Source organism: Pinus tabuliformis, chromosome 3_2 (genome assembly GCF_031772625.1).
Source record: "Pinus tabuliformis cultivar Carrire ecotype Pingquan chromosome 3_2, CPIR1, whole genome shotgun sequence".
Lineage (NCBI taxonomy): Eukaryota > Viridiplantae > Streptophyta > Pinopsida > Pinales > Pinaceae > Pinus > Pinus tabuliformis.
In genome coordinates, this window is record NC_142302.1 from 1255458590 (window position 1) to 1255478682 (window position 20093).

Genomic DNA, 20093 nt, shown 5'->3' on the forward strand with positions numbered 1-20093 from the left:
ACATCAACTGGTTTCACTCCCTTCCAAGTGGTTTACGGTTTGGAAGCTGTGTTACCCATTGAATGCGAAATCCCATCATTACAAATAGCCATAGAATTACTTCCAGCCACTTCTGAAGAGGAGAAGCGTTTGTTTTACTTAGCTCAGCTAGATGAGAATCGACGTGATGCTGCATTAGCAATTGAAACTCATGCCAAACGAATGAAATCTCAGTACGATCGAAATGTTACACCCCGTAATTTTTCGTAAGGAGACCTAGTCTTACTATACGATCAAGCAAATTATAAGTTAGGGGCTGGAAAATTCGTACCTATGTGGAATGGTCCTTATGTTGTTAAGTGAAAGCTAGCAAAAGGGGCCTATGAATTAGTAGATTTTGACGGTGTCTCTTTAGGTAAGCCCAGAAACGGTCTTTATCTGAAGAGGTATTATGCTTAAATCTGGGTGTGGATATTTTAGTTAGATTAGTTTTCTTTCTAGTTGGTGTGTTTTAGATTAGAAACATGTGCTTAGTTAGAGAGTGTTTTTCTCATTATTCCTACTTATCTTGATTTAATCTTGATATTGCAGATGTCGACGTCTCTTCAAACATACATTGGTTTCGCTGATGGTGCTTGTCGTAATACACGGAACATTTCTTCCGCATCTTGGGTCATTTATTCACCCTCTGATGAGTTGGTATCTATGCATGGGGTAAGCTTTGGTCAAACAACAAACAACATTGCAGAGTATAGTGCAGTGATTGAGTTATTATCTGAGTCCATCTCATTTGAGATTTGGAGTTTGATTGTGAGGTTAGATTCTGAACTCATTATATTGCAGCTTAATAGAGTTTATGCCATTAGAAATCCAGTGTTATTAAGATTATTTTTGAGAGTTCGTCTCTTGGAATGTGAATTTGACTATATTTAATATCAGCATATTCCAAGATATTTAAATACATTATCAGATGCAATTGCTTCTCGAATGTTAAGTAGACATTTGCGATAATCAAATAGTAAATTTAAAAACATTCCATAACATGTTTTACAAGATAGCTGGTAATAGTGATATAGCATAGCATAGAAGTGTGTCAAATATACATCGTCTTCGATCATAGGTTGAAAAACACCTTATGATCGGCAAAAATGATAGTACAAAAAGCAAAAATGTCATATGAGTCTACAAAAGGTGATCATCCTATCATTGGTGATGATCACGATAAGAAACCATTACTCGGCCCACCCTACAAAGGAACCTCCTGAAAGGTTCTGGGACCCTAATCACATAGCACTGTAACCTAAGAGGTATATCATATATGCTAGTCTCTGGAATATCTGCTGTCAAATGCTCTAGATGATTCTCCAATTCGGTCAAGGTCTCTGTAGATTCGTCCTGTGGGGCCGGTACTGCTGTAGCTGGGTGTCTCCTCTCATAGGGCTGGAGAGTGGCTGGTCGCCGTGGACCCAAATCTGCATTTGAAACTTTTTACTATCAGTTTTGGACGATTAAAAAAAAAAATTAAACTTAGAAAATGTTGAGAATGATTTTGCCCGAGTCATCCCACTGCTCTCCTAGTGGAAGAGCCGTGTCTGGGTCACCACGATAATCTATCCCAGCATAAGGAAAATCTTGAATGACGAAAAGTTGGTTCTCCAACCAATGAAAATACTCAGGAGGAAATCGAACAACCTTTGAACCCTCCTCAGGATGACGGGCCATAACTGCAACCCAACGCATTAGCTTGGGCTCTCGGGGAAGTCCAACTTCAATGGAAAGATGCTGTGGGACCAACATTGGGACTCTCTCTAGACCAAAGCTCACAACTAAGAAACCATATCCAAAGTTTTTTAGTTGTCCGTTCTTTGCTCTAGTCAGTTGGCCTTTTACATTCGCCAACACAGCTTCGCACTAGTTGAAGATGGTGCCTTGATAATAGTCTACTGCCATACGCATTTGGGATCTGGTAGCTACATGCAGTGCCGCGCTTTCGCAGAGTCTGGTGACAGTAAATGCAATCACTTTGAGTTCAGGACGGGAGATAGTTTTGATATCAATCCCTTTGTCCTTTGTTTGGTCATTACAAAACTCTAGTCGGAGACTATCGACAGACTGGCCACCTGGCCTAGTCCCAAATAGAGACAATTGTTCACCTCTCTTGGGCAAACCAATTAAGAAGTAAATTTCCTCTAGCTCCATTTCAAGCCAGGGGCCACCAATAATGAAGCACTAGTCCTGTATATTCCATCTGTCCACCAGCCACTACAAAAAGTCTACCTGGGCCCTCATGCCAGGTATGGCCCAGAATTTAAATACCGCATGCCCTCAATGCATCTATTGAGGGTTGATGATTTATTGCGGCTTCATCCACATCTTCGTGCTCCCGTTCCCACCAAATGAGCATTGTGTATATCCTACATTGAAAGAGAAAGCGGGTTAGAACATCTTAGTTCAAAGTTTTTGGGCGAAAATTGAAAAATTGAGGTTATAAAACCTATGTCGCGGGGTCCGCACTCTCTAAGTTAGAGACAGTGAGTAGGTTCTCACTCTGCCTAAATAACAGGTGTGGGCCCCTGGCTCTTTCCTTTGTGGAAAAAAGTCAGGGTCCACAAGTTTCGCATGCTGCGCCTGTGGACCCCCGTGAGCTGTCTTTTAAACTAATTTTTTCTAAAAAATCAAAATAGAAACCTAAAAACAAAATTCAAACGGTTGATGCAAGATTAAAGTGATGTGGATTACCTGGAGGTGACGGTTTTCGATTCCAATGGACGGATTTTCCGCAATCTTCACAGGAAGTTTCTTACCCAAAAGCTCTTTTTTCTCACTCCAAAGTCAAATGGTAAAAATGAATTTACAAAAGCCCTTTTTATAAGCTTTTTTGAATAAATGAATTTTTGATTTATTTATTTTCCACTTTGAAAAGGTAACTTTTTGATGCATTTTTATTTATTTTAAACAAGTATGAGTAATGTTTGAGTTTTTGTGCAGAATTTCAGATTTTTCAGGCGAAATTGATCATTTTCAACAAAAACATTAGAGTCATCTTTAAGCTCTTTTCTGACTCCTAAAAAATGAAAAGATTGCTGAGTCTTCTCTTTTTAAACTCGTTAAAACGGAATTAAAAAGACGGTCCACTTACAGCTCTTTTCTGACCGTATAAACATGAAAAGATTGCCAGACTTTTGCCGTTTCAAGTTCGATATTGGTAATAAAACGACGTGACTTTGATTGCTTTTTCAGATCAGGGCCACTAAATATGAAAATTACTCCTTGATCATAATGATCAAGCGGTTCTCTCAAGTATTATTTTATACTTTTTTGGGTTTGGGAGACACAAATTGACAAAAAAGGACAACCACGGAGTTTTCTTAAGTTTTTCTTCAGACTCCCTAAAATTGAAAAACACCGAGTTTCTCCTATACTGGACTCGTTAAAATTTAACAGTAAAGGACCTATTCAATTACAAACATGAAAAAACCACTCCTTCTTAGGATTTGACTTTAAACTAAGTTGGACTCATCCAAAGGATGAGCTTATAATCAAGCAAATGTTATCCTCCTCAAGCTTGTCAAAAATAAAGAGGTACTTGCCAGAAATGGTGGGGGAAAAGAGAGAAAAATGAACCTGCTTGTAATACTTTGTGTCTCAAAAAAGCATTCAACCACTCTTGAACACGACACTTTTTGTTCACCTGGGTTGGGAAATCCTTTGCCTAATAGTTAATCAAACCATATTGAAAGTCTTCAGCTGGTTTCTGGGTATTAGCTTTGGGTCAATTGTCACCAAACCATCTGCAGTGTTGTTATGTGTTCAAGAGGTCAGTGCAAATAAACTATTCATCTACAAAATATCTGTCATCCATCTTGACCATCCCTGAATTAGTCCTTGCAAATATATTTCTTCAAACTTGATCTATGATTTCGTGTTGTGGGCTTGCCTACGACAGATCGCTTTCTATCGACTTCAGCTCATTATCTAGAAAGATGATCTAGAAATCGTCAGTACCTTGGAATCTGCATGCCTCAATGGCAGGTTTCTCACCTTTGATCAAAGGATTCCGTGACATGTTTGACATCAACTCATCTATTCACATTTCATGGATTGTACTGAGTACTTTGAGAGCCATTGACATTACTGGTGGTTTCTCTCACACTTGTTAACAGTTTACATCATTGACTGGTAATCAAGTGGTTTCTACCATGTTCGACTTTGACACATTCATTCACATGGATAGAATCGTACTATTTCGGGAAGTAGAAATCAAGACCCTGGATCTAGTTTCTACCATCTAGGTTGCGAGGAATTTTTTTATTCATTATACAGTGGACTATTCATAAACAGATGGCTGCGTCCATACTGTGTCTACATATGTCTATACTTGTGATGTATTACAAAATCATTCCTGTATCAGAGCAGTTTAGTTAGTTTTCTAGTCAGTTTTGATCTGAGTATGGGAATGCCTACCTCAGCGATGATATGTTCACATATATATATTTTGTATTGAATGTTTTTACAGGTTCCAACTAGGCTCTCCATAGGATGATCCTCGAAATGATAAAGTACTTCACTCTTCTTAGATGAAAAATACTATCCTCATCTATTACAGACTTCGCACTTTAGGGGGCAATCTGTTGCACAAAAAATTGTCACCATGACTTTCTGCAATCTGTGTGAGTCTATCACCACTCATACTTACCTCCTTTGCAAGTCTTAAGCCTCAGTTCTTCATGTCAAGCCTTGAAAATGAGAGAAAGCCCTTAAAAATCTCTAAAACTCTGGGCCCGCACTTTCTCTTAGCATTTCCTGCGGTCCCGCACCCACTGGTCATGTCCCCTGTGGACCTGCCCGCTCTGTCTCTAAAGGAATGGGTGCAGACCCCTGTAAAAGTGAAAAAGGTAGAAGTTTATTATTAAAAATTCACTTTGAGTAATTTCTAGAATCTTCTAGAGGGAATCTTGAGGTGGCAAGTTCGCTCCTTGGTGGTTCATGCATCCCATTATGAAAGGAGCTAACCCCTTGATGTGAGGAACTTATCCCTTTGAAGGAGGACTCTATCCCTTCATTGGTGGCCCTTGTAACTTCCTTCCTCTGCACTATAAAATGAGTCATTGGGCTGGTTACTAGGGAGATTGAAAGCTGAATATTTTTTAGGGTAAATGCTGTTGGAATTTAGACTTACTAATTGAGCTTGAGAGGAGAGATTACATACCTTTTGATCCTATTGGGAAGAGTGTGAAGCTTGTCAAAGTAGAGAAGATTCTTGTCTGGATCCTGGGAGGAGCTTGTACAACATCAAGGCACCAAGGTTGTAAAGTTCTTCTTATTTTCAAAGTTAATACAATCAAGTTTATTTTTCTCAATAAGCTGTCCCCTATGGTTTATTTCATGGATTCCTTGATCCCCATGATGAATATGATTTATTATATTGGCTATGCAGGTGTTATTTGATGTGTGCTTGTTTGTGTTTGCAGGTTCTTTAAAGGAAACTTGTTCGGACGGTCGAAGCATGGCTGCCACAAACTAGCATTGGACTTAAGGTAGGGTCTAAAACACCTCTTGGTTTTTATTTATAAATCGCAATATTTAGAGAAAGGTAGATTTGCTTGTTTTGCTTGTCGCTAGATATCAGTTGATGTTAGGGAGATCAGTCTTGTCTACAAGAACGATTTATCTCGCCGACAGCAATGCTGCCAAACACTCTGATATACATGAACAATTCTTCCCCCAACCACCTTGCCACTGAGAGAATTTCCACTTCCGCTTCTGGGGAAAGCCATGGGGCATCTCGGTTGTAGAGCATTTTATAAATCGGGAGCATAACTCCGTGACAGATTTTGAAGAAATGTGGGATGAAACTAGAATCCCACAATACTTTGTGATAAACTTCAATGGGAAGTGGATTTTGTACTGTCCACCTACATCCCATAATAGGAAAATCGGAAACAAAACAAATAGCGTCCATAACATAGGTGCTCAAAAAGAATGGAGGGTAAACCCTCAAAGAAAAGCTTCTTTTAGTTCTGTATCCTAAAATTGTAGTGGCTAAATTTTCAGACAAGACTAGAGCCCAATCCATTATTTTGGCATTGGTAGCTGCATCCAGTATAGGTAACCATTCTGAAGAAAACTTGTTGATGTCTGGTTTCCCAAATAGTCTACATAACATTGCAGCGACAAAAAAGTAAGGAGAACAAAGAGAGCCAGTGGTGTACATACCATTTTTATCCTTTTTTAGCCTTTCCTCATTGTTTGACTAGTTCTTTGTGCATTCTTCCAAGTCTTCATTCTTCTTGGCGAACTTCTCAACGAATTTCTTGTTGTCGCTAGCCTGGGGTTCTGGTAAGTGGTACATATGCCTCAAATTGTTTGAAGTAAATGACCCCATGACTTCTTGGCTGGCCATCTTGAATTGTCTGTCAGATATATCCATGTCATCTATGATCCATTTCACCATGTCAGTGTAGGGAAGTAACTTTGGCCTTGCAGCAATGCGGTGTAGAAACGAGCATGCAAGTTCATTTAGGGATGCTTCAGAAGAGCCGCGTCCATCTACTGTAACTGTAACTTTCATAATTCTTGGTTGTTCGTCCTCCAACAACTGATACATAGCTTCCCACGTAGATATCCCTGTGTCCCGATTACAGGTGGTGTCTGTGAATAAAGGGGCCATTTCTATCTTCTCAGACGCAGGAGCCTTTCTTTTCTTCCCCATTTCCTCGTGTATTACGGTCTATGTGTTCTTCCTAAAAGTTGCAAACGGAGAGAAAAAATATGATAAAGATGATAGTTAATACAGGAATAATCAATAGAAGGATGAAAATAAGGTGACGGGGGATCTTTAATTCTAAATCACATCAAAAGATATCAACTTGCGTCGAATAGTCCTTTAAACTGATCCTAATCGTTTTTTAATAAATGACCACTAATGGACCGTTATGCCAGACTTTAATGTTCATAACTTTGCATCGAACGCCGGAAAGTATTGTTCTAGAAATCTGAGCCCTTTCTATTCGCGATAAAAGCGATTTTGCGATTTTGTTCGCAATATCGCAAAACCTGCTGCTATTAAAAGCCTTTGTTACATCAGATGGTGTGATATACGATTTGCGAGAAGCTATCGCATTTTGCGATATTTGGTAATGTTACATAAAGTAGTGCTGCGGTATTGGAATTTGCGATGCAATGAGGTTGTAAGCTTCACGATCTCACATTCTCATGGATCACATTTTCAAGGAGTAACTTGTATAAGGGATGTTCGCTGTAACCTTTTGCAATGCGAGAATAATATTTTCTAAAGTGGATTTTTATGGTTTACTTAAATATTCAAGATTTTCCGCTATAAAGTTTTTCTTAAGCCTTATGGTCATGTAGTGTTCTTTAATAAGGAAACTCGTATTTTGTGAAGTTTTATGCGCTTGGAGTATGAAAAGGTAATTTCCATGTTTTAGAAAGTTCCACTTTGATATCTCGTTTTATTCTAAAAACAAAAGGCAACATTAAATGCTAAGATTTGATTTTTTTGGAAGGTTCCCCATTTATTAATGTTATTACTAACACTGAAAAAAAGGGGGGTTGTTGATAGTCACAACAATTGGCGATTCACTTGGAAGAACCAGTTATCTCTGATGGATTTTTTTCGATTTTTCTAAAACTTCCAAAATAGAAATGGTTTCGAAAATGAAACTTCATTGTAGAAATATAAGGTAAATAGTGCTATTTATTAACAACAACATCTTGTTCTAACTATCTTTATTCTGATTATATTCTTTCTAGAGTTAGTCATTTTACTCACATCAGTCATTACTTGGTTTGTAAAGATGAAAATAAAGACATATCTTTAGATCAGTTTAGGTGTACTGATTTGTCGTAGGTAGAGCCTCTGCTACCAATAGGCGTTCATAGCCTCGACAGGGTTACCTGTTACCCAACAATGATCCAGTGTCCTACCTGGGAAGCATGTAGTTTTCAAAGATAAATCCTCATATACACTTATTGATTTTTCTTTTCTTGTTTCTCTTTTAATTCTAAAAGAACAATGTCTTGGTTTGGTGGCCAAAATTGACAGTGCCATTCACTCGATTTATAACTTAACTGGACAAGTTGGCTCGTGATGAGACCCATTGCCTTTTGATTGAAACAATCTCGAGCCATTACCCTATTTTGATATGCAGTATGGCAATGTCAGTTAGTTATAATCTTTATGATCATGATAAGGTGGCTCTTGATGAGACCTCTTATTCTTTAAGTTTAGAGTGCATAGTTGGATTATTCTTTTGAATCTCACAATTTCATCAAGTGGGGGGGAAGTCATTGGTTCCTTAAGAATTCTTCCGGACGATAATTGTAGAGTTTAAAAGTATCTTTTCCACAGAGAATCTTTTTTTTGTTAATGTTACCTTTTGTGAATGATGTAAGGAAAACTTCTTCCTAAGGTTGATTCTAACCAAAACTTGTATAATTAAAACAAAAGAACAGGTAAAATTTTCAGAATAATAACACTTGACCCTATGTTTCAAAAATTGAGATTAATTTTTCTAACCATTCTCTACTTATACAAGCAAAAAAACAAAATTGACATGAGACGCTATTCTTTTCATGGAAACCAAAATTGAACATTCTCAACCTGTTTTGTTATCAAAAGAAAAATTAACTTTAAAACTATAATCTATAGAAAATATAAGAGATCATCTTCTATGGGAAATATGTCTTTAGGATCTGTCCATTAACAAGTAAAGACTCTCTTTTCCCTACTAAATCTTGTAACATGAAAGTTGATGGACCGATGAGTGCGACAATTTGGAATGGTCCGAGCCACATCCGTTGGAATTCAGTATGTTTTCCTTTCTCTTCATGGTCTTTATCCCATTTTAATACTAAGTCTCCAAGTTGAAAATCTTTTCTAGACACCAAGTTTGAATCAAAAGAAGCTTTTACTAATTGTTGATGATGCGTGTGGGTAATTCTGGTTTTTTCTCATTCCTCTTCAAGCTTAAGGATTTGTAATTGTCTTAATTGCAAGGATGAGGAGGGGGTTTCTTCAATGAATTGAACTAAGGCTAAAGAAGGAATAGCTAGATTTGTTGGTAGGATCACTTCTTTCCCATAAACTAAATTAAAAGGAGAAGTGCCAATAGAAGTTTTATGAGTTATTTGATCTGCCCAAAGAGCGTACATTAAAGAGTTATGCCAGTTTCTATGATTTTGATCAATAGTCCATTTAATGATTCTAATAAGGTTTTTGTTTGTTGATTCATCCAACCGATTTCCTTGCAGATAATAATTAGCAGAATATTTAAGCTTAAAACCTCTTTTGAGTGCAAATTCAGTCATAGCATTACCTGAGAAATATGATGCATTATCAAACATTAAAGCCGAAGGTAAGCTGAACCTGGTGATTATGAATTGATATATAAATTCAATGATACTCTCAGAGTTGGTTGTCTTGAGTGGAACTGTTTCTACCCATTTGGTAAAGTAGTCGGTAGCTGTAAGGATATATTTATGCTGTTTAGAAGAATGAGGAACGATCTCACCTATTATATCTAGTCCCCATTGTTCAAATGGCTGATCAATGTTGACTGGCTGTAATGGCAATGATGGTTTCCTCTGTCTTCCAGTAGCAGTTTGAAAAGTCTGGCATCTTCTTACATAGTTATGTGCATCTTTAAATAAGGTTGGCCTGTAATAACCAGTGCATAAGATTTTGTGTGTTGTCGCATCTCCTGCGTAGTGTCCACCCCCTGGTCCATCATGAAGATCCTGCAATACTTTTTCTACTTCAGGTTTCTCAAGGCATCTAAGGAGAACATAATCATAATTCATCCTAAAGAGTACATCATTTACAATTTGATATTGTTTAGCTTTTAGCCTTAGGGCTCTTTTCTTTGTGTGATTCAAATGTGGAGGAGCATATCCATTTTTTAAACAGAACATGATATCAACATACCTTGATTCTGTATCGTTTATGCCTACTTCATACACTTGTACTTCACTATCTGGAGACAGCATTCCTGGTATGTGCGATGCTCCAGCCAACATCCTACAAAAACCCTAACCTTTTACAATATTTGATGATTTAATTTCAGCATCATATTCTTGCAGCGCTGTGACCCAATTTGCCCTATTTTCGCCCACATATTTCTGTACCAAAAGATTTCTTACCACTGGAAATGGGACTACTATTTTGGTGTGAGTCTTGAGAAGGAAGGGTTTGAAGTGTTTGATTGTTTTGAATACAACATAAGCCTATTTCTCAACATCAGAGTAATTTAATTGAGCTTCTTGCAAGTTTGAACTGAAGAAGGCAATTGGGGCTTCAGGTTTATCTCGATTTTCTTGTGTAAGTATGGTAGCATACGATTTCTTAGATTCAAGTGTATATAAAGTGAAAGGATCGGAGAAGTTTGGAGTCACTAGAGATGGGGAATTTATAATCACTTGTTTTATCAAGCCAAATGCTTCATGTTCAGCATGACCCCATTTGAAGAGAGAGTTTTTCTTTATCATGGCTTGGAGCGGTGACACGATTCTTGAGAAGTTAGGGACAAGGAAAGACTGCATTGTTTTTTTGTTATGGGGTAAAGATATCTCAGAAATTTCTTTAATCCTATCTAGATCAATATGAATTCCAGATTTAGACACTATGAATCCGAGAATCTTTCCTTCACTTAATGCAAAAAACCTTTTTTTGGATTAAGTGAGATTCCATATTTTTGACAACATTGGAAGATCTGTTTTAAGTCTCTGAGATGATTACTGCATTTTTTAGAATATATTGTTATGTCATCTAAGTAAATCACCACTGACTTGTTCAGTAATCCTTTCAATGCAATGTCCATGGCCCTTTGAAATGTGGCACCGGCATTGATCAACCCAAAAGGCATCTTTTGATATGCGTAAGTGCCCCATTTCGTTCTAAATGTAGTTTTCAATTGATCATCCGGGTGGACCAAGATTTGATTGTACCCTGAAAAGCCATCTAAAAAGGACATCAGTTCAGACCCTGCGACCAATTGTAATATCTATTCCATAGGGGGTAGTGGAAAATTATCCTTTTGGCAAGCTTTATTGAGATTTCGAAAGTCAATACAAATCCGGATATCACCGTTTTTCTTTCTGACTGGGACCAGGTTGGAGACCCATCTGGAATGCCTAATAGGAAAAATAATCTTGGCTTTTAATAATTTGTTCAACTCAGACTTAATCTGGTTTTCCAAATTAGGATGGATTTTCCTCAATTTCTACTGAACAGGCTTTTCATCAGAAATCATAGGAGTCATATGCTGGATAATATAAGTGTCATAGGTTTTAAGATCATTGTAATTCCAGGCAAAGACACTCTTGTATTGTTTCAACAATCGAATGAAAGCTGATTTTTCCTCAAATGACAAGCCAAGACCTAAGTTAATGTTCTGTGGTTTCATGTCCATTCCCAGATTCACTAATTCATACCTCAGAGTTGAAATCTGAAGTTTTGAATTGGTGGACCATTTAAATCTGTCTTTTAAGTCATATAGGTCTTCTAGCTTGACTACAGAATTCAGTATCACATTATTGTTGTTTTCCTGTTCCAGTTGTTTGTCATGTTGGTCTTCATCAATTATCTGATTATTGTAAGAGCCCTCTGATGTCAGAAAACTCACAATATCAAGGTCATTGTTGAAAACTCTCTAGTTGGTAATGTTATCAGGAATAGAGGGTCTAAAGATTAATTTGATCTAGAATCTGTCTTGGTTATAGTCTTCTGATGGAATGAGCTTGGAAGCTACATTAGCGAGGAGATTAGCACTAGCATTTTGGAGTCTTGGAATGGATGAAATATTAAATGCTATAAAGTGTGAAGTCAAGTCTTGTACTAACAATTGATAGTGCTTCAAGTGTCCTCAAAGACAATTTATAGTATTTCTTACCTGTCTAATAACAATCTCATAATCTCCAAATACTTGTAGGTATTTGATATTAAGTTCGATTGCCTTGTACAACCCTTGAACTAAAGCTTCATATTCAACAGTATTGTTCGTGAAATTGAACTCGAGTCTACATGTTAGCATGGTATTTTCTCCTTTTGGACTAACTAATACACAACCTGCTCCTGCTCCATCATTACACTTAGAACCATCAAAAAATAATTTCCAAAACAAAGTTTTATTTACAGTTTTATCTACAAAGTCAATGCATCTAGAAGAGTTTGTTTGCGAGAAAATTTCTATTTGAGATAAAACGAAATTTTTTAAAAATGGTGAAGTATGAGCGTTGAGATTTCCTAAGAAAGAATCAACAGAATAGTTTCCAATTATGTTGTTTATGTACTCTACAAGCTTGTTTTCTCCTTCTAACTCCGTCACTATATACTTTTGGTGTCTTTCTTGTTCAACCTTGATCTGATTTGGTTTTCCATTGTAAGGGAGCCACATATGAGACCAGTCGGTCGCAAAGTAACCGTGAAGTTTTTCTGACCAATCCCTGCTAAGGATCAGCCCATAAAATTCAGGGATATCTGCGACAAGTATATCAATAATCTGACATACCTTTGGGTTTGATGAAAGCCTTATGGTCACTTGATTAAGTTCACCGATAACCTCTACTTGATGTTGGAAAAAATACTGAGAGGGGGGTGAATCAGTATTATCAAATCAATATAACTTTTTCATTTCATACTCAGATTCATATACGCTACTTCAGTTAAGGGAACCCACGTGTACACACAACTGTGTTTAATGCAACTAGCGTATATCCAGTAAACTTATGATTCATTTAATCCTTCATATGTTGATCTTTAATTAGTGCATCATAACTTCATTAGTTATATAAGCAGTAAACAGGTGCAGTTAAACATAACAGATCATCACACATGAACACCAAGATGTAAGGTGGAAACCCAATGCGGGACAAAAACCACTTGCTGCTGTTTTATTTAAGATAAGAAAAAGTTGTTTACAATATTGTACTAGTGCAGACTCATACCAGTACGTAGGCACCCACCTATAGAAGGGTACAACCTTCTCTCGTTCTCCAGCTACTACTGGAAGGGAGCTACAACCCCCTAGCTCTTGTACTAGCTGATATATTTACTAGTACGCAGGTGCCGGCCTACAGAAGGCTACGACCTTCTCTTTTCTTGCATGGACCATGTTTCATAAATTTTCATACTGGATCCATCAATACAAAATCAATCACCACTGCAATACAACCATCAACTATATCTGCATCATCAATCTCTGAATCACCCAACAACGGAATCATTGAAACCTGTCATCAAAACACAGTCACCAGAACACAGAGCAGAACCCAAAACTCTGCAACAACCACTAGAACCAACAACAACCTCAAATCAAATCTCATAGTGTATACACTACTCTGATGAACCAAACCCATGTGTATACGTGCTTTTACCGAAGCGAACTCGCATACAGATTTGCAAATATTTACTCATAACTTTGTAGCTACCCCAGACATCAGACATACCCAGATCATCATATATAAAGGATAAGACATACGTCAGTATACAGATCTGAACTATTCATACCATATAAAGATATTGCATTTTAGTCTTCATGATCCTGGTTCATCATCCTTCATTCGCCACATAGGTGCATCCTTAGAAAAGCATCACAAACCCATAACCTGCATGCTGGATCTCACACTTCATCAGATATTCATCACTTGCACACTTGCACTTTGGCCTAATGATCTTCTCCTCCTTATATAGTTTTAGGCCTCTCTTAATACCATGGTCCAAAACCACGTAGGACCAATACCTTGGACCCAATACCTGGGGTCAATACCTCATACCAAATACCATGGACCAATACCAAAATACCATGGACCAAAACTTAGTTTTCCAACATGTACGCACCTTTCCTTCTGTGAAAGTCTGTGTGTACGTTATACACGCCTTTGTATATAGTGAACCTGCATGTATACGCGACTTGGTATATAGTGAACCTGTGTGTATACGCGACTTGGTATATATTGAACCTGCGTATACCATTTCGTATACATGACTTGGTATACAGTGAACCTGCGTGTATACATGGCTTGGTATATAGTGAACTTGCATATACCTTTCTTTCTTCATTATTGTTGTTTACCTGCTATACTGTGATCTTTCATCTGAGAGAGTTTCCATCAAATACAACACTTGTATCATACCTATATCATAATGCCAACACTTGAGACCGATCCAACTGTACTATTCATACTGTGGATTTCTGAGGTTGGACATTTAACTTTGCACAAACTGTTTTAGGCAAAATGTTAGATGAGGCACCAAAATCTACCAAACACTTATACAAATTTTTATTGAAAACTTCGAAGGTAAGGAGAAGTGGCAGAGTATGGGACTTTGATCTTCCCCCAATCAAAGCAATATCAGTTGGGTCAATTTTATTCGAAATGCTAGTCGGAGGTCTTCCCATTTCATGAGTAGCTTGTGAAATTACAGCGGCAGGAAGAGGCGTAATAGGTACTGCATTTAGTTCTTTCAAGAGAAATTTCTGCTGATGTTTTAATTTTCTAAGCTCGTGAAAAGTAATGTTTGCCCTAGTTTTCTTCATATCTTCAACAATGTTATATTCCATTTCATATTGAATGATAAGCATTTTAGATGGATTTGTTGAATTAGATTGAACTGGGCTTGTCTGAGTAGCTTTTGGTGAGGATTTCTTACCTGCGATTTTATCCTTAGGAGTCGGGCTTGGGTTTTTCTGTTTAGAACTGGATTGTGGAGGATCAAGTTGATTTCTACTTCTAGTAGCAACAGGTAATGCATCTTGATCTTCTTCATCTGGAAGAATGAAGTCCCGTATTCCTTGTAGTTCCACGACTTCATCATCATTGGTTTGTTCTTCATTTGAAACTTCTTCTTCTTATCCTTCTGATTCTGCGTTTGTTATAGAATTTGGTGGTTTAGGATCAGTTGAAGGATTTCTTCTAAAGGGTTTAAAAGGTTTCTTGGAAGAGGTTTCTGCTACTTGTTTCTTTATATCGACCATTTCGTTAGACATGGTCTTTAAGACTTTCTGTAACCCTTCCAGGTCGAATGGGTCCTTCGGCTGCTTTTTCTTAGGATCATCTCTAAAAGACACTTTTTTAGACTTTCTTTCATCTACAACGTTTTTATTTTCTACGGCTAGGATACATTTATCTACAGCTATCGCCTCTTTCATATTCTCTGCTAACGTTGGCTTGGCAGCCCTATCAACGAAGATGGCTGAGTTGGAAGGCAAAGCAGAAATGTACCATTCATTTTGGAGTTCGTTGTTAGGCTTCGATGTTGCTGGTATTTTGTTTAATAATTTGTTGAAGTGAGAATTGAAATCCTTAATTGGTTCTCTTGGTTCAACTTTTAAATTGGAGAGGTCAATTATTAAGGTTTTGTAGATCAATCATCTCCAAATTTCATTAAAAATTGATCTTGGAATGTATCCCAGTTATTAATGGATCCCAATGGTAATGAAAAATACCAAGATCTAGCTACTCCTTGTAAGGTATAAGGGAATAATATTACAACTACGTCCTCTTTTGTTACTCCATTCAAATTAATAGACAACATGAAATTATTTATGTGTTCCTTAGCTGATAGGCCATTGTCAAGATTGAACTTGGGGAGCCATTTTTCAGGATGAGCTAGTAGTTGCGATAAAGGTGCAGGCATGGCAACAACTCCTGGATTGGCCCATGGCCTTGGTGGTGGATTCCCTGCCATGATGGAGTATGGGTAGGAGGAGGTGTGGCAGTAGTTGAAGGTGGTTGGGTAGAGGAAGATGTTGATCCTGTACCTGTGTGAACCATGATCTGGAGTTGAGGGATGGATGAATGACCTTGTGATGATATGGATGGGATGGTAGATGAAAATGATGATAGAACCTAACTCTGAGATTATCCTGTTGTTTTCCTAGCTTTCTTATGACTCGGTAAAGGAAACTCAACTGGTGGGATTCCTAGCTTTTCGCTTTGTGCTCTAGTCAATCATTGAGATGAGGTCAGATGAGAAGTGCCACTACACTGGGAAAACTCAAATTCTTCTTGATGTAAAGAAATTCCCTATAACTTATGAATTAAAGTTTGTAACTCAGGGGGATCTGAAGAAGAACGATATGGCTTTTTTGGTATTTCAGTAATGTGCTCTGTATTTTTCTTTTCAACTTCTGGTTCAGTAATGGAAGATTTGGAATGCGAACAAGAAGTTGAGGGTGATGGTGAGGGATTTTTACTCTTAGAATGGCGTGAAGTTGAAGATTTACTTGCCATTCACAGTCAGACCCTCCTTCTAGTGCCAAGTATGTTGAAGGCTCGAAAATCGAGTCTCCAACAAGGGGGATAACCACCTAGTCCGGACCTTAATGCAACTCCTTTTCCATTTGGAATAGTGGCTCCGACTAGGGATGATGGGACCAGTTTCCCAATCTGTTTATGATGGGTGTGCTAACGGGATAATGTTTTTCTTTTTGGAGTTTTATAAATCTATTCTATCTTCTAACTATCATATGCAATCTATCTTAATTAAAGAAAACATCTAACTCTGAAACTATCCCGGGAGTAACGTTTACTTATGCGATCTAAAATAATTTTTAAAAGTAATTGATAATGAAAATCATTCAATCACAATGAGAATAGAATCCTTTTAAAAATGATTGTTTCGTATAAAAAGTTAGCCGAAACAATTATGAGAAATATATCGCATAAGAGTCATTTACATATTCATCATAAAGAGTAAGTCATCACCATACAGAAGTGCAATAATGATAACTAAACATTTCAAACTTTCATATATAAATAACTGAAAATGACTTATCGCTTGACACATAAGTAAAAAGTATTAGCAGATAAAAATACAATTTGTAATATGTTCTAGTCATGAGCTGCAGCAATATCGATCTATCTTCAAATCACTTAACATCCACTAAGAGTACAAAAGTGCAATTCAGTCGCAGATATCAAACTCATATAGAAAATAAATCTCGTTCCATTCATTTTATCAAAACCTCCTCAGTGGGGGAAAAATGCATGTTCTGAAGAATTGTTTTTGATAAAACTCTGGACCCCTCTCTAAATGCATGAGAGGGGTTTAAATACTACTCTATGAAATCTAAAAATAAATATTACAAAAATAGATGAGGAGGTTTAAATGACCTGCCTCATTTTAAGAAAAAATAAACTAAAACAATAATAAACTGTATCTATGATAAATCCCGCATCTGATCCTTTAGATCACAAATATCCAGCATCGGTTTCAAGAGCGTTGGTTGGCTGACTTCAGCTTTTAATTGTCCTGCAAATACAGCGTTGGCAAGAGTTGGCACTATCTTCTCGATAGAAGTTATGAGGCACTTCAGGGTCATCCATTGGCTATGTGGCTTTACCAAATATTGCCAGTATGTTTCCCAGTTTAACTTGTTTACCTGTTTAATCGCCTCTGCCCTTTCCTTTGTTGTTTGTCTCCACTCCGTTTGAAGCTGTTGTGCCTTTGGAAGGAAGCCCGGAGTGGTCTCTGCTACCAAATTGGCCTTGTGCAGATTTTCATTTATGCACTCAATGACACTGTTCGCTGCTATTGCTGCCTCTTCCATTACCTGTTATACTTCTTTTAACCGAGAATCCCATTTCGCAAATAAAATCTCTTTGTGTGATTCATCGATTCTAGGCATGTCTACTCTTTTTCCTTCTTTGGATCTCTGCCAGTTCAAGAAGTCTGATACCTTCTTAAAAATTGAATAATATTAAAGTCACAATTCTACGACTTGATTTGTAATATTATCACTTGTTTTGCAATGGGAATTCCATTGTGAAATCTTCTGGCACAATAGCTATTTTTGTTGCAACAGATGGGAATTGAGAGCAAGTGCTTTTGTGATGAACTCCCCAATTTTGGGATCCTCTTTATGCAATTCTATCATACCCTGTAACTGCTCTTCTTTACTAACCAAACTGCTTTGATGTGCCAATTGCATTTGTTTGAAGTGTTGTTGGAGTTTTTCCAACTGTGTTTCCACTTGTTGATTGATGTTGACTTGTTGTTCCAAAAACAAAATCCTATCTTCCTTTTCTTTAAGTAATAATTTAACCTCTGCCGCTTTATCAATAGTTGTCGAAGCGTACGCACTTGCGATCTATGAGAGCATAGTTAGATTTTCTGATGCATCTATAGTGGGGTCTTTCCAAAGAACATCCAGAGGTTCATCCTCGAGAGCAAGCACAACATCCAGTTTTCTTTTCTTTCTTTACCTTCGGATGACAGCTTTATGTTGAGGGCTATAAAAAACATCTAGAGGAGGAATTTCCTCTATCCTTAGTACAATATCAGACAAGGGGGCAACAGGAATATGCTCCATTTCCTGAGTATTGACAGCCCTTTCTATTACCATTTATGTGGTTGTTTCTTTTGGATTTGTTGATGGCTCTATGCCCTGTTCCTCTGTACTCAGAATCTTATTAAAATTCTCCCATTCCCCTTCTAGATCAATTACAAGTGGCTTTGTTGGCTTTGTAAGAGGAGTGGGAACTTCAGCCTGTTTTGGGGACGAAGCCTGCTGATCAGGATTTGCTGTAGATTGAGCTGTGTCTTTTATTGAGTCCTCGCTTCTGCTGTGTTCACTCTTGGATTGATCACCGGACTTTTCATCTGATTCCTTTTCAAAACTTGTCTTGGACTTCTCTTTTGAACCTTCACTTATGCTAACACTGGGAGTAGGCTCCCTTATTGGTTCGATGAGCAATTGGTCCAATGGGACCTTTGATAACCTCTGCTTTCTATAATTGTCAAACTTTTGGAGATTTTCTTGGTAAAAAACAATTTGTGTTGTATGCAAGACCTCTCTGAAGGTGTTTTTCTGCAGAAAAACATCATCAAGGGGATCTTATTCATGAAAAAATACTTTTATTTTAAGCATTGTAGTAAAATTATTTACAACACCAAAGGGATCATATTTCCTTCCCGGGAACTTTGGTAGCTGTAAACATAATGCATTATCAACTTCTTTGAAAGCATGACCTAAGTCATGTAATGCAAATGCTCTGCATCTATAGGAAATTGGGGCCAAATGGCCTTCTTGGAATCTTTCAGAACCTTGCTCATTCCCCCACGCCGCAGGTCTCATAGGCTATCTCCCTAGCCAACATTTTCCTAGGACGTAAAAGGGTAGCACATGGGGTGATGCAATGCTACCAAACACTCTGATATACGTGAACAATTCTTCCCCAAACCACCTTGCCACTGAGAGAATATCTATTTCCGCTTCTGGGGAAAACCTTGGGGCATCTCAGTTGTAGAGCATTTTATAAATTGGGAGCATAACTCCTGTGATAGATTTTGAAGAAATGTGGATGAAATTAGAAATCCACAATACTTTGTGATAAAACTGAAATGGAAGTGGATTTTGTAACCGTCCAAACATAGGCGCTCAAAAAGAATGGAGGGTAAACCCTTGAAGCAAAGCTTCTTTTAGTTCTGTATCCTAAAATTGAAGCGGCTAAATTTTCGGACAGGATTATAGCCCAACCCATTATTGTGGCATTGGTAGCTGCATCCAGTAGAGGTAACCATTCTAAATAAAACTTGTTGATGTCTAGTTTCCCGAAGTCTACATAACATTGCAGTGGCAAAACAGTAAGGAGAACAAAGAGAGCCAATGGTGTACACACCATTTTTATCCTTTTTTAGCCTTTCCTCATTGTTTGACCAGTTCTTTGTGCATTCTGCCAAGTCTTCATTCTCCTTGGCGAACTTCTCGACGAATTACTTGTTGTAGCTGGCCTGGGGTTCTAGTAAGTGGTACATACACCTCAAATTGTTTGAAGTAAATGACCCCATGACTTCTTGGTTGGCCACCTTGAACTATGTGTCGGATATATTTGTGTCATTTATAATCCATTTCACCATGTCAGTGTAGGGGAGTAACTTCCGCCTCGCAGCAATGCACTGTAGAACGAGCATGCAAGTTCATTTAGGGATGCTTCAGAAGAGCCGCGTCCATCCCCTATAACTTATAACTTCCATAATTCTTGGTTGTTCATCCTCCAACAACTGATACATAGCTTCCCACGTAGATATCTCCGTGTCATTTTATAGTGGTGTCTGTGAATAATGGGCCATTTCTATCTTCCCAGATGTAGAA